The sequence below is a fragment of the Haemaphysalis longicornis genome, unplaced genomic scaffold, assembly GCF_048455015.1.
Source record: "Haemaphysalis longicornis isolate Haplotype H1 unplaced genomic scaffold, Haemaphysalis longicornis Haplotype H1 scaffold_2, whole genome shotgun sequence".
NCBI lineage: Eukaryota > Metazoa > Arthropoda > Arachnida > Ixodida > Ixodidae > Haemaphysalis > Haemaphysalis longicornis.
The window spans coordinates 84,648,856-84,660,935 of record NW_027526295.1 but is presented as its reverse complement, the minus strand read 5'-3'; the positions used below and the strand labels follow the sequence as shown (position 1 = coordinate 84,660,935).

The 12,080-nt window shown below is 45.9% G+C and overlaps 1 pseudogene; it reads left to right on the top strand.

Moving 5' to 3' along the window:
• The first annotated feature begins 681 nt into the window (after window positions 1-681).
• On the top strand, window positions 682-4,991 carry LOC144168129 (cuticle protein 10.9 pseudogene; annotated as a pseudogene).
• The last annotated feature ends 7,089 nt before the right edge of the window (window positions 4,992-12,080 follow it).

Genomic DNA, 12,080 nt, shown 5'->3' with positions numbered 1-12,080 from the left:
GGTATTTCCCTTTTTTTGTGTAATGGTATATTCCCAAAAAATGACAACTGAATCAAAGAGAATTTTTCGCCTTGCGCACGTAGAAACAACTCGTACAATCACCAATTATATTTAAACAAATGTATTAATGTAGCTTAATACGTGTTAGGATGCATACGGTAGGAAACAACGTTCTTTGTTGAGGAATAGTAGTGTGCTATCCCTGAAAACCCCGTTTTAAAGAAGAGTTCTTGCAAGAGCTGAGCAGCTTTTACGCCATCGTTATGTTTAGTTCACTTGATTAGAGCGATTATTCTCTTTTGTGAGCCCATATGATTATTGGATGTAAGCGTGTTAAGTAATGCTTTTTTGTTTGTCCATAAAGCTGTCCGCGTTGTTCTGCTTGTTGCTCCACCGCGGCTGGAAGCGAAAGTGAAGAAATGAAAGCCGCCGTGCAACAACGTGGGAGGTGTAGAAGTTTTGGAAAGCGTGATGCATTCAGCGACGTCGGAAGGGGACCTCATCCTGCATGAAACGTGAAGGGCGAGAATACCGCGTTCTCCTCGTTCGTATCAGAGCGGCTTTGTTGCGTACAATCCCGTAACGTGTATATAAGCAAAGAGGTGGATGTACAACGCCACTAAGCGTCAGCGAATCCCTTCGACGTTTCGTGGCACCCGAGGAATACGCACTGCCATCAGAATGACCTCCAAGGTACGTACGTAATTCATGGCTTGACAGCTGTGAGAAACTGTTTCATCTAGTGACATTTTTGTTCCAGGCATTCTCGGTATAGCATTTTGTTGCTAGAACGAACAAGGGGGAAAATGCGTGTTCGTTGTAACGTAGAATCTTGCGCAGATAACGTAAAGGTTGACTCTAAGGCGTGAACTGCCGCTTGTGCATGACGTTCGTTTTGCGTGTGTTTTTTCAGTACACGGGATAGAAGCAAAGAGCAATCCAAAGTATTTTACTTTCAAGCTTTGATAAGTACAATTATCCAAATCAATGTAATTATTCAGGACCATCGGGGCCCCAGTAAGCAATGCTTGTAGGGTTCGTCTGTTCCAAATTAAGGTTAGCAAGAAATCATTACATTACTTCAAGGCCAGTCTGAAGATATCAGGCGCGTGCTTTTCCAAAATCTCTTAGGCCCCTTGCACAAATCCAAACGCTAAAAAAACCTCTTTTGTTGAATTATAGGGCTCACACCCTGTGCAGAAACATTATCCAAGCACGCATTAACCTACCTTGCGGCTTACAGTACATAGATAAGTTTTTATTAACCTATTTTCCAGGTACAGTAAAACCTCGATATATCGAACAGCGCGGTGCCCGCGAAATAGTTCGATATAACCATAATTCGATATATAAAATCGCGTACAATAAACTGGTACAAATCAATAAATGAACGAATTTTGCCGTAAATACTCACTTGGTGCTTCAAAGTATTTATTCTTTTGGCTTAAAGTACTACAGCAGGGTAGCCTGGCGTGTTATACACGACTTCCTCAATGTAGTCCAAACGTTCCACTAGCGACAGGCCGGTGCCTTCTATAGCGCTGCAGTAGCGGTGCAGGAGGGCCAAAACCGCTGAAGCCTCGGTCGAAGTCGGGAGCGGGGCACTATCAGCGCTTGCGGGTACAATGTCGGCTGCGTCTTCGTTTGTGCGCTCAGTAGTAACCTCCGCTAGGATCTCCACATCCGTCAACTCCGCCGTCGTTCCGGTGCTGTCGTGACCGCCAGGCGCCAACAAAGTCATCAATGCACATGCTTCGTGGCTCAGCCCCAACAAAGCGCTACAGTTGGCCCCAGGTTTCTTCAAGCTCGCATTCTTCTTTTGCACCGTCCAATTCTGCTTCGGTGCAACCGATGCAAAGCAGTCGGGAACGCCCATCGCGCCACCACTATCCTCGAGGGTACTGCGGGATAGCTCGCCGCCTGTCAACAGAGCGCGAGCGGTCTGGGCAGTCTGGGGTGGCGGAGTTCGATATACCCATTTCATGTCCGTCCCAGTTCGAAATAAAAAATTAAAAATGCATGTGATTTTCCGCGTGATATAGAAAGTGTTCGATACAGGCAATAATTCGATATACCCGTGTTCGATATATCGAGGTTTGACTGTATTTTGTTTGATTCTTAACATTAACCTAGGGTGCATGGATACGTTTTTGTTACGGTTAAGTAACAAGTGCACGAGCTAACACCTAAAAAACTGGAAAAGATGTATTCAGTTAGGCTATTATGCGTAATAGAGGTGTGGGGACATAATTTATCTTTTGCATCCCCCGAAGTCGTTCCTGTTTCTCTCCCTGGTCGTCTCTGCCCGTGCTGGTGACCGCTTTGGTGGAGCACATCACGGAACTGGTGGCTTTGGAAGCGCCGGATTCCAGGGTCAGGCTTACGGTTCAGCTGTCACACCAGGCTCGTACGGAGCTGGCGAGTCTTATGTAAGTTGTGATATTTGTGTTCGAGAGACGTAAGATGCATAAACCGCACGAAATAGTTCATTCACACAGGAACCTTAAATACACGATTAAGTGTGCACCACAGAGCGCTTACGTAATATACGAAGTAATTTTGCGCCCCATAATGTCTAAAAAGTTCACTTTTTCGTCGCTTCTGCTTCATATGTTCACTTTTACCCCATTATTTGAAGAAATTCATCAACGATGCATTATACCTTTGCGACAAACCCACAATCTCTGAAACGAACGTCTGTGAAGTTAACAATGTTCACCAGAAGTGCATTCCACGGAAAGAATTCTTCAAAAAAAGCCTAATATTTCACCTTAGGATCAACGTGGCAATGTCATTTGATTGGCTGGTGCTCCTCAGCTACGGGAAACTTTAAATACAAACGCTGCTGATATCAATAGGCGGGGGCCCGTTGTAGTCCCTTTCATTGACAGAATCTGCGCAAGTCCGCGGACGCGCTGAGAAGCTTATCGCGCTTTGGTGTCTCAGTGAGAGAACTTTCAACGGCCACGTGTATTTTTCAAAACCCTCTTGTACACAGGCGGAACCATATAGCCTGAGGTAGAAAGAGAGAGATATGGCTTTAGTACACATTATTCACGTCCAAATTGTTGAGGTTTGCTCCACAAGGTGGCGATGGTGGAGTATGAACTAGTGCATGAAGGTGCGGCACTGCCTTGTGGCAATGACAGCGGCTGTGCGTCCAACAAGGTTATATGCTCCTAACATTGGGACCATCAAATCACGCGGAAGTTTAGAGGATGAGGGACACAGCTCTCGCAGAACAGGGGATGTTGAAGGGAAGAGTGTGGGAGGAAAGGCAGTGTGACGAATGAGCGGCACAGGAACAGCAACAATTTGTGTGTGGGATATTTTTGGGGCAACCACACCCCGTATACGTAATAGAAACAGGAGTCCCGAGTGCCTGATCATTCGGTGTTAAAAAAAAAGCACGGAAGAGAGGTGCTTCAGGTTTGGCGGGTGTAGGTGTCTTGACGTAGTATGAAGTGCGGTAGGGTGGTGAAATTAGACGGCGGCAGTGGCGGAGTTCTCTCAGTTTCTGGAGCCTGTACTTCCGATTACGACCTCAGCGACTAGCGCGCTAACCATCGCAACAATAGGAAGGTGCGATATTGTGAATGGTTCCGAGAAGTGGTCTATCACGTAGCATCCACGACGTGTTTGGTGGCTGCCAATTTAAGAATCCCTGTGGGGCCAGTATCTCAGATCTTTTAATGTTCTCCCACTAAATTGCGGGTAAGGTTATCGTGCAAGACCGGTTTATATTCATGTGATGAATAAGTGAAAAAGCCAGTCATAAAAAATAGCTATGGTTCGCCGCGCATTCAGTGCCAGATAAATAAGTTGAAATCAGCAGGAGTTCCGCTCATCGGCAATTTAAAAATCTCTTCAGGCAGTTTCAAAAAAAAACAACATGCGTTTCTTGCCTTCCTTGTACAGCCGTGACAAAAATACTGGTAGCTAACTTCTTTTTCTTTGAGAGAGAGTTTAAAAAAAAGGTTCAGAAGCTGGTGCAAATCTATGGTAATAAAGTATTACTAGCACTACGAAAGAATGAAAGGCGGTTTGCGTCCTAACTTCACGACTGATATCTTATGTTTTCTGTCATTGAGAACACGGAAGACAGCGGAAGTGAGAATGAAATAATTTGTCGCTACTATTGAGTGTCTATTTCACAGGCGAAATTGACTTTTGACATTTACCCACAACTTCGTTTCAGTAAAACACCATTCTGTTCCTAAAAAAACAATCAATAAAACCATCACAATGTTTACAGCGCCACATTTGAGGCGGGAATAGAGGATAGAAGGAACCAAAAAGGAACATGACGGTCTCCACGGGGACTTTAAAGCAGTCATTAAGACAATGCTTATCGTGATTTCAAGATCTAAGCAACAATAAAGGTACTTTAGGTCAGTAAAACGTGATCTTAAGGTGGTTTATACACAACGTCACGTAGAACATAACACTTTCAGCGCAGAACTAGTAGAAAGAGACATTTTTAAATCTTACAAAGACCGCCGTATTTTCAAACACTCATACACTCTGCAAATGACAAAGTTAACACAATCGTGCCTAAGCATAGCCAGTTCATGATCTTCCACAGCTCTGATGAAATTTGCATGGCTATCAGGATTGCCATCTAAATTTTCCTTCGGTCATTTTTTCAGCCTCCTCAGCCGTACAGCTTCGGCTACGACAACACGGACGAGTATGGCACTCAGCAGTTCCACAAAGAAGAAGGTGACGCAAACAACGCCAAGACTGGATCGTACGGCTACCGGGACGCCAACGGGCTGTACCGCATCGTCAAATACGTGGCCGACGAAAACGGTTTCCGGGCGACCATCGACACCAACGAACCTGGAACTCTGCCAGGATCCAGTGCCGACGCCGTGTTCAACGCCAATCCTGTCGCGGCCTCAGGCGCGGGCCATTCAGCCAATTACGCTGCTGCGGGGGGACAAGAGGCGTACGGCGGATACGGTTCGAGTGGGCCATGGGCTGGATAAACCTTTATTTGTTTTTAGAAAGATTCATCTGGACGACCACGACCCGCCCATGCACCTTGCACCAAGAGACGTAGCGCGTGAACGGGGAGAAACCATTTTTAAACAGCCAAATAAACAAACGTGCAAAAAACTTCTTCGCGCCTTATTATTGCATGGTTTGCGCGACTAGTTATCTTTTGTAGATAAGGCAACCTCTGCTATTTTAGTGGGCATCGAAAACTCCGAAAGAGGACCTTTTTCGACGTGGCGCTTAAATTGCTAGTTCCGATTTTGTAGACCTTTGGCAACCATATTTATAAAGAGCTTTCATAGGCCTAAATAAAATCAGACGGAAAAATTCTTCCTCTGTTGGCAAACGTTCCTTACTAATTTTTTTGAGTGAGTTTAGAGCTACTTTGAAAGTTTGGAATGTTTCAAGCACTTGCTCGGCGAGCGTACTAAAACGGACCAATTCATGGGTACTTACTCGGAGTACAGTAGCTTAACACGCCAATCGGGCCCAGTGAAACGTAACGCCGAATTAAACTCCCGAAATAGTGTACTTGGAATGGAGTGTGGTTCCAAGAACCTGGTTGTCTAACTGGAACCGGAACAGAACCAAAAACCGGAACCGAACCCGAATTCATACACGGAACCGGAACTGAACCGGAACCGTATTTTGTTCCGCATTTTGAAATATAAAACAGAACCGGAACGAATCGAAGGAACCATTCCGAACCGATCATGGAGCCTTAAAACTGTAATTTCTAGTTTTTTTTTTTACTATGGTGCCCTGCCTTTCGTCTGAATATATTTTTACTACTCGCCCGACAGCACCACAAAATATTTCGCATAGTCCCTAGCCCCACAGTAACCCATCAGGTTCAGTTCTTATTATTACCTGCAATTTAATGTCAAGTTGTCCGTATAATCTATCAGTTAGCGTTAGATGCTGCCCATCTCCCCCAATTTTCTTTTGCATTTAGATTAAGTTACCCTAGAATGTATACTCCTAGTCAGCATATCGTGGATTTTTCTTCATGGTTTTAACGTGGATGATGTGTTATATTGTGTAAACTTTCAATGTGTTGTTAATTTGAATGCATCCCAGCCCTTTGTGAAGGCCTTCAGGGACACCATCAACAATAAATCTATATTTTCCACTTGATCTGGTTAGAACGGGCAGTTATATGCAAACAGCAGTGAGACACAAACACTCCCTGTTCTCTACGGAAACGGCAGCTTTTCTTGTACAGTGCCGTGGTGTCCCTTCTGATCTAAAAGACAAGGAGAAATGAAAAAAAAATTTGGGACCTTCTTTTAACGTAAATGCGACAGAATTTTCGTATCATCTTGAATCTTTTCCGCGTTAAAGTTAAGGAGATCATGGAAAGAAGTCTAATAATGTGGATTAGCAGGTAGACTGCAGGGGATTAGTGATATGAAAAACTGTCCCACCTACACCGGACAGTTTTTAACTTCTAGCACTGCTAATACCCTCGTGTAAAAGGTGAGGTAACACGCCGTTGAAACTATAAATACGAAAAACCTTAGCAGACCAACCAATTTATTTTTAATGCAAAATTTTTGCGTCATTGTGCGAAATTACGTGTTTCGTGCGCACGTGTGTGCGTGGGCTTTTGATGTTACCAAAATAGATGGCGTGCGCAGTCTCTCTGCTACCCAGATAAGTTGCCTGCCCGAAAAAGGGGCTTCCTGCGTGCCACTAAATTATACCTGTCTGCCTGCCTGCCGGCCAGCCTGGAGATTCTGAGGATTCCGAGATTCTGCCTGACTGCCAGAACATTTCTAAGCGCAAATTCGCTCCACGGCGAACTCGAGGGTACCAAACAACGATGAGGGACGGATGGGTCGTCTGGCTAGTGAACGGACGGGGTAATGGACATCGTTCAGGGTGGCTGCCCATTGCGGGATGATGGATTGATGATTGATTTATTGTAGTACTTAATGTGCCGACGCCACGCAGGCGATGATGCGTGCCATTGTGGAGGGATCCGGATTAATTATTTCTACCTGGGGATCTCTACACGAGCCTACGTCTCGTAGAACCGGGCGTTTTTGCTTTTCGCCTCCATCAGAAAAGCAGCCACCGCAGCCGGGAATCGAACCCGTGACCTCGTGCTCAGCAGCATGCATCAGCCACTCAATCAGTCACTGCGGCAGGGGCCAGAAGATTCTGGCGAGGATGCCACAACGGGGGAGATTAGAAGGGGGCGTCGGAGGCACCGGGGCGCTGCCGAGTGGCCAGGAGACTACATGCTTGCCTTCCAGAAGACTGAGGCAAGGACGCATTATTTGTATACGAGGTGCGGCCGGTCACTGGTCGGCGAGAGAAGTGTATCACAAGGCGGCACAGCGGTGGTTACGTAGCGCCATGTTTTAGAGCACAGCTCTTAAGCGCCCGCTCCTGTGGTTTGGCCCACTCCGTCAGCGTGAGCTTCGCTTTAACCGAGGAAACGAAGAGGCCACCGAAAATAGAGCGAGGAGGAAAGCGGAGGATGAAAGGATGGCGGAAGTGCAAGGGGGAGGAACATGCTCGCTGGTGGCGACGCGATACGAGATAACGACAGAGTATAGCGCGAGCCGTCGTGCGGTCGCTTTTGACGGATCACTTCTTGAGACACAGCAGCTATGCGCCGCCTCCGAGAAAACTTCAGTTCATCCTGCACTCATATTTCGCACTAGCGAGTTTCGTAATCGTCAGCCAATTTCTTTTTGTTTCCTCGAGAAACCAACTGTAGATATGGGACTGCGGGCTTATGAGCCAAGAATAAAAGCAGATTAAATTATAAAAAAGAAATCAAACTAATAAAAATATATTTAGGGCTATAAAGACTAATGATTTTAAATTCACACGCATACGCAGCATTAAGTGTCCTAGAGAACCCCGTATTACGCTCCACTTAGCGCCGTAATCGTTGACCTACCATGGAACACGTTTCAACACTTTCACTATTTACGGCGCTCCTGGAAGCACTGCGAAAGCTAGCATCTATTGACAGCACGAAGCGGCACTGCGTGATTTGCTCGTCGCAGCGGATACGCCTTCGTTTCTGCTTTGATTTTGCGACTGTATTTTTAAAGTGGCTATGAAATGCGTTCTTCGCTGCAACTTAGGGAAAACCGGCCAATAGCCGCTACACCGCTGTAATGATCGTAATTCAAGCGGTCGAAGAACGACACGACTGGGAAGAAGAGAAAAGCATTTTTAGCAAGCTTCTCAGTAATGTGATGGGCATAGAGCAGTAGTTTTAGGCTGCACATAAGTACTGGATATGTTGGTTGACTACATTCTGCAAGCATTCTAGATTTTGAGAAAAGTTGCCAAAGGTGTTGCAGTGTCCCAATAAGTTCGCCAAGACGAAACATTTACACAAAGAAACCTGTATTGGGACTTTGTTTTTTGACCGACGTGACAGAGAATATCAATCCGACCGCACAAAATATAGCACAAAAAAGATGCTTTTTTCCCGAACCCATTTGAACACGTTTGAACCTGTTCCAACCGACTCGAACCGGAACGGAATAGTCCTCCGGAACCGAACCCGGAACCGAAACCGAAAGGCGTTACCTCGAACCGAACCCGAAAAAATACCGGTTCGAGATCCATCCCAGAACACACTTTACTTGCCCAGCCGGTCGAGTGACCAGTGTGGCTAGCATAGGTCCGGAAAAAAATGCGCCCATTCACTTCGTAAAGATGGTTAATCAGCAAAGCTGCAAGATGCGGATGGTGCTTCTCCGTTTGTTACTACTTTATGGTTATTTTCAGGTATTTTTTCATTATGCGTTGCGTGGTTGTGGCATTCTCTTTCGTTTCCCGCTCCTGTTCGCAGCGTCGTTGATTGTTATCTGCCGGTTCTTCGGAAGTGCTTATGACGCGTGGCCTGTATACCGATTTCGAAGTAACGTGCGGCTGGTGATGGCTTGGTGGGCTAGTTGGTGTACCATCGTGAAGGGGTTAACAGCGCACAAAGAAGACGACTCACAAGGAAGAGATGACAAGACAAGCGCTGAACTACAAATGTTTTTTTTTTATTTTGCCATGAACGACATATAAACCGAGACACATCCAATAACAAGGACCAAAAAATATGACATAAACACTTATATCGCGCCTCGCCTTTATGCTCGTTGCTCCAGATACTGTTAAGGCTTCAGATACTCGAGATACTGTTAAGATAAGGCAGGGGGTTAGATAAGTGTTTATTTCATTATTTTTGGGCCTTGTTATTAGATGTGTCTTGGTTTAAATGTCTTTCATGCCAAAATAAAAAAAACAGTTGTAGTTCAGCCCTTCTCCTGTCATCCCTTCCTTGTGAGACGTCGTCTTTGTGCACTGTTAGCCCCTTTATGAAAGTACTGCCGGCGTTTTCCATTTGACACTACTTTGCCCGCTGGCGCTGATTTGCCCACCGCCACCGCCAGCGCCCCTGCCCACCGCTACCACTGGATTAGTGGTACACACAGTAGCTCAATTACGAGCGCGTGCTCTGCTGCAGGACACATAATGAGGCAACCACGCCTCAATCCGGACAACTTCCTCCTTGGACGCTGAAGAATTAAGTATGGCGCTCGTCCGTGCCCAAACCACCTTCAAGATTGTATCGACCGATGCACAAGCCACCTGCCGCAGGCTCTTGTCGGGACGGGAGGCCCCCGCCACATGCCGACTTCTGCAAGAACATTCACCTTCCCATCGGGTGGACATTGTGATGTGGACTTCCGCCAACTCTGGATTGACGGGCAGCAATTTCCCTCATCGACAAACTCAAGACCTCACACACCAAGCCGCCGAGACCGGGCATGTTTTCGCACTTCTCCTCACGTACCAAGAAATCACCCAATACTACCAACCCACGAGAAGATCTTCACCAGTCCTCCCACATCTTTAAGAAAAAACCAAGAAATCGCACTGAGACAAATTGAAGGAGGCACTTTTCCCCACCCCACCCGTATGAATTTACTCTTTCCTACTCAGTACTCTGATAAGTGTAAATTTTGCCAGGAACCCGGTACTCTGACACACATATTATTCTACTGCACAAAAAACTCAGACCCTCCGCCCCTGAACCCGTCCCCTTCCCTGGAGCAGTCGGACAGACTGCTGTCCAGCTGTGGAGCCGAGGACCTTCTTGTGACCAGGGCCTCGGCAGCCTGGACCACACACAGCCTCCTGAACTGAGAAAATCACACTCACATTATTGCGTGATAAAGTTGTTTCTCACTCGCCCTCTCCGTTCTGCCACCCCTTCCATGTAAATGCCTCTCTTCTTTTTCACGCCCCTCCCTCGCGTTCTTACCTGCCAGCTTCGCTCCTCCCATGATAAACACAGCGGAGGTTTGCTCAATGTTGCCGTGTTCCACTGCTCGCACCATCTACTGGAACCTTCGGTCACTTTTGAACTTACAATACTGCCACGAGGGGGCGCCGCGAGCGTTATCTCCGTGTAAAGATAGAAACAATTTATTTAAAGGCCCATTTTTTATTTATTGTCGCCCACGTTGAGGAGCCTTGCATTATTAATTAAAAGAACAGTGTAGATATCACTTGGGTGCTAATTTCTCGCATCATATATGCCAAATGTTTTCTTCTTGCTGGAAAAGTTCACAAGTATGAACATTGCCACCGGATGTAGTAGTTTAAAAAGGCCCGGTGTGTATACACGTCTCGTTAAAAAAAATCTTTATACTTCTCGCCGGGCTTCTGTATCGAAGGGCAGACAGACACACCAAAATTTTCGGGTTTTAATTGCCCAAGAATGATTACATTCTTTAATAACGACGCGTCGGCGTGAGCACTAATGGTGGACAAACGACCTTTGCTGCACAGGTGCGGGGCTAGCTCAAATAATGTGTGCTATCTTTCTTCTCCGTCTTACAATTAATGCCGGTGTTCCTATAAGCTTCATTTGAACACCCCGTGTCGCCCGATTTCTGCTTCGGATGGTCGCTTGGTTTTGGTTGTAAAAACTTCCGGTTGGCTATCATGACGTCTTTCCGTGGGCGCTTGGTTTGCACGGCTGATAAGTACAGCAGATGCGGACGGCCAACGCCCACAAGAAGGTGCTCAACTACCGTAGTGACGTTCGGGTTGAAAACAAGAAAATGTTCGCTTTGGCGAGAACTACATTGGTCAGCGAGGGTTTGCGCATGTCGATGGTCCATGGCGGCTATTCTGTGCTCAATCAGTGTCAGTTCTCTCCTCTGACATTGCGGATGTGCTCACGCTTTTGCTTTCGAATAATTTTCGCTCTTCCATGATTTCCCTTTAATATTTTTGCTTTCCGATTCGCTTCCCAGCGAGAGGATACTACCGGTGTTCAGTAGGCGAAAATAACATGTTTTTGGTGACGTGGATCTGGTGACCGATTGCTTTTTTTTGTGTACGGCGTTGATCCTACGTAATCTTTTGCGACGATCTTTTCAAGAATAAGATGATGATGATTATGATAATGATGATGATGGTGATGGTGGTGGTGGTGGTGGGGGGGGTGTTTGGATTTTTGTGGGCGCAAGGCCAAAATTTTTCAAAATGAAGGTGGGCTTCGCAAGTTAACTGCAGTAAGTAATTCGCAATCTGGAAGAAGCAGGTTTCTTGGCTCCGCCTGTTTTTTTAGAAATCAAAGAAAGGATTTCAAAAATACGTAGATGCCCTGAATTACGTGATACCCTTAGTCAACTTAATAAAAATTAGCGTAGAAATGCCTTGCAGCACAAGAAATATCAGAGAAGATTAGTCAGTTTATTGGGTATAAACAAGACTTGTCGAGATAGTTTTTTTATTGCTTCACTGGAAACAAGAAAAGGGCGCTGAACGGACGTTAACGAAGGAGAAACAAAAGACAAATACAGGCGCCAACTTCTTACGGTTTATTCATAAAAAAAACCACGCTTATTTATACACAGGACCCTAGCACAGATAAAGTGAAGAATTCTTCCAGAAATAACATTTGCTGACGACTCGCAGATAGAGAAGTAACAGAATTGAAGTGTATTGAACCAACAGCGCATGCAGGCACTCAGGCGCATTACTGACAGTACGGACAAGGAATCATGACGACTAGAACATGTTCTAAACTGTGTGAT